The sequence below is a fragment of the Austrofundulus limnaeus genome, unplaced genomic scaffold (assembly GCF_001266775.1).
Source record: "Austrofundulus limnaeus strain Quisiro unplaced genomic scaffold, Austrofundulus_limnaeus-1.0 Scaffold491, whole genome shotgun sequence".
Lineage (NCBI taxonomy): Eukaryota > Metazoa > Chordata > Actinopteri > Cyprinodontiformes > Rivulidae > Austrofundulus > Austrofundulus limnaeus.
In genome coordinates, this window is record NW_013952893.1 from 263,215 (window position 1) to 267,405 (window position 4,191).

Below are 4,191 nucleotides of genomic sequence, written 5' to 3' on the forward strand. Positions count from 1 at the left end.
TAGATAGATAGATAGATAGATAGATAGATAGATAGATAGATAGATAGATAGATAGATAGATAGATAGATAGATAGATAGATAGATAGATAGATATATGGATTTCCCAAATGAATCAGTGGACTCAATGCAATCTAGTCCAAGCGCAGCTAATTAGAGACCAAATTTCATCTCGAATTCGCTGCAAGGGAATTACACAAGTGCAAACATTTCATTTCTCGGCTGAGCTCTCTCTCGCTTTCCTTTTTCTTTCTTCAGGTGAACAGCATTGTGCTGCCCGTGTAATTTGTTTTTATTCCTGTGAATGGAATTAATCAAATCATTTGTTCCTCTAATGTACCTTCTGCACTCATTGTGTTCAATCTGGCCATTAACACTTGAAACCTCCTGTCAAAATGGTTTATGCACGCAGCTTTAAATAGCCGTAGAATGGATTAATGATGGGGGTAATCATTTAGAGTATGGTTTATTAATTTGCTCTCCTGTTATTAGGACAGTTATTTTGGCTGCCAGTCTTTAGAGGGGTGATGGAGGTTGTGATGAAGGTGGATGGGCCAGTCTAATTTCTACTGTAGGGATCTGTCCTATTGATCTGATGTAATGCTTCACCCTTCATCCATTGCATATGTCCCTCCTGACATCACTCTCATTATTAACTACAGAAAACTAAACAGATAATCTGACTTGGGTAACAATGTTTTGAAAGCACCTAGTGTATTTCAACCTGTACAACATAATATATTTGAAGATTCCTGGCTGTATTTAAATTATTTTACTTAGTTTTTTCTTTCACAAATAATGCTGAATAACTGTGACATAAAATATGTTACAATTAAATTATCAATTATAAAACTTTGCATCCTGGTTTTCCACAGGATTATCAGATTTCAGGTTGACAGTAATAAAAGTGAATGTTGAGCTGTAAAATGCATTCATTGAAGCATGTAACAAAAATATGTTCTAATTAATCTTATTATTAGTTTTTTGTGTATGTTGCCTGTAATATTGATACCTAAATTCATATAAACACTCTGATTCAATGCAAATAAAAATGCATGTAATTTGTATTTGATCATTCTGTTTAACACAGTTAAGCCAATTTTTGCTGGATATGGAAATTATTAAGATAAACAATATAGTTTAGAGAACATTTTAAACAATGATACACACACACAACTGCTTATGAAGCATATGCAAGTTTGCAAAATTAACGTACATTAAAAAATGCTACACAAACTGACCTGGACCAGAGATTGGGAAAACAACACACAACAACTGCTGAAGCTGTAAAATTGTTTCCCACTTTCTCTATCCAAGCCGGCACAATTTATTATGTTTTATCCTTTGGCTTCATGAAATACCTGGGGTCACCCTCATGCTGCTTACGAAGTTACGAAATTTACTTAGTATAAAAAACAACTGTGTGGACCCAAAGTTTGGCACGGTGCCCTGAGGCATTGCCAGCTGAAAGAAGGCATTGGAAAACAAAAGACGCTCCTAAAGCTATAATGCCTGCTCACTGGGATCTCATGCTACAGAGGTTAGAGTCCATGAGCCTGGCAAATACCTGACATGACAGTTCATTCCTCCCTACACTAAAAAGGATTTACCAATACTTGATTTATATCAATACTTGATGTATTTATTATCACGCCAGGCCTAAATGCATTTACTAGGGGTCTAGCAGCACATACGTTTGTACTGAACTGTGATAATACAGATGTCAAGGTCAGGTCAATGAATTATTTTGCCCTGGCACTCTACATAAAAGCAAAACAGGAAAGGGGCACATTAAGCAAATGAACCCAACTTTTTAAAATTTTGTTTGATACTAGACAGAACTAATGGTTACACATTGCAAAAAAATAGACAAAATATTGTTTTAACAGACCAAACCACGCTTATATAAAGACATATCTGCCCTTATCCATGAATGTCTTGTTCCTGTAGCCCATTGCTCATCTGAGTGTCCTGGTTCCCCAATAACAGATGCAGTCCTTGTCAATCTGAGTAATGTCTGAGCTGGCATTCTTATTATTATTTCTCTCACTTACTTGTAGTGTACCAGAGGAGGTTGGCACTGGGTTTCAACTCCTGAAACTGCACCAAAGACATGTCTCAGCCACTGCACCAACTCCCAGCTAACCATCAGACAGAAGGAGCACGGGGCGCTCAAGAAATACTAAGGGCTGAAAGAGAAACAGACATTGTAGACAAGGCAAAGCTGTAGTCCCAGTGGTCCTCAAAGCACTCAGTTCTGTGACCCCCAAACTGGATGCAACAGATCCCAAAAACAACCTTAGAGATCATTGTCTAGAAGAGTGCAATCCAKGGAACTGCTAAGATACTGCTCAGAACCCTGAAACGCCAAGGCTGCTGGTAGAGGATCTGAACTTGAAAGTGAAGTGGAACCATCCAAGTGGAAGTGTAGGGCAAGCTACAAGTTTTGTTTAGAGAGAGAGAGATTAAAGCACAGTACTTATTTAATACCAAGATAAGGCTAATGAGTTTGTAATGGCTTGTTTTTAAGTTGCGATTAACACACCATTGATGAGTGGAAATATGTTTATTTGTCTCTCTGAAAAATAAAATATCATAATAAAAGTTACAACACAGTAACTCATCAAAGTGGAGCATTCTTTTTATTTACCCCTCAACCCCCACTCCCACAAAAATAGCCTGAATGAGATGAAATACTATCTGCACATCTCCTGCTGACAACGTGCTTTAATTACGCATCATATTCCCACATAAATTTTATGAGGTTGCCACATTTTTAAACAGCTACATCAACATTACTGAAACTTCGTTTTAGAGTGATAAATTCAGCTTCTCGTAATCACAGGACTAATCATCATCTTTCGGAAATGAGGCGAAGATGTGACCGGGAACCAGCGGCAATAAAAGTTTCCAGAACAGGACAGTACTAGCGTGAAGCTTTTTACCATATCAGTCTCCCTCTGCAGCACACGGAAGGTGGGAATCTAGCCAGAGGATATCTGCTTTGATTTCCTAACTACAACCAAGACGAGGGAGCCTAAATAAATGTGTTAATGTTGTATCTAATTGGATTTACAAAAACAGAGGGGTAATAAATATATTTGTACAGTAAAAGTTAAATGAAAACAACATAATCAATTAAATAAACATCACAGGGTGCTCCTAAAGTTCCACTCAAAGGAGTTCTCTTTGTGCTGCATGATGTATGGACATAATTTAGTCTCATAAAGTTTTAAGTGCACAACTCAACATTCAACTGAGCATGTCAAGATTTGCACACACAGAAAACTATTGAGTAGTTTACTTTGAATGTATGGTCCACACAGAAAAACACAGGAAATTATAAAGTTATTTAAGGGTAAATTAAGTTATTTTACTGAAAACATACAGTATATTTAATGTTCCTCTGGAAAAAATTACATAATGTAGAAACACATTTTTAGTTGAGTAACCTAATCTTTGTTAGCAGTTTATTTCAAATCTACAGTCCATATAAAATATGCTGAAAGTTTTTTATGGCAATTTTTAGAAAAAAAAATAATTTTGTGGACTGTACAGCCAAAAAAATCGCTAAATGGCTAAGTTGTTCATTTTGTGTAAAAACTACATGTACAATGTATTTTCCCAGTAGTTCTATTTTGTTTCAACAAATTTTCCACCTCCTCATTTTAGGTTGCTTATTTCAGTCGCACAGTCCACATAATTTAGCATTTTTGGAACCCAGTAATGTCAATGTAAGAATGGGGTTTCTGAAGTCACCCATTTTTGGTTGTGGGCTTGTTGTGATTAGTCGGATTAACTTGTGGGGGAAGTTAAAGGATTATTTTTTTGTGAACATGTAAATATAATTTAACTGTCTTTTTATAGTTTAAAACTGAAGAAAATATTAATTATTATTCATATTCATATTAAAAATTGCAACATTTTTCCAGGCAGGTTAAGGCTGTTTTGATTGAGCTGAATTGTTATACTGTACATACCTCCACAAGCGGCATTCAAATTCTGTGTCACTAGCACCTTTTTGTCTAGAGCTATGACTAATATTAACACTCATACTCAAAAGAAGGTTAGGGCTGTTTTTTACAACTAAATTTTTTATCCATGAAATTAACGATCTGTATCATTGCACTTCTCCACAGCTGCCTTTACCCAAACCATGCTCACAGGTCAATCTGACCAATTGCAGTTTACTC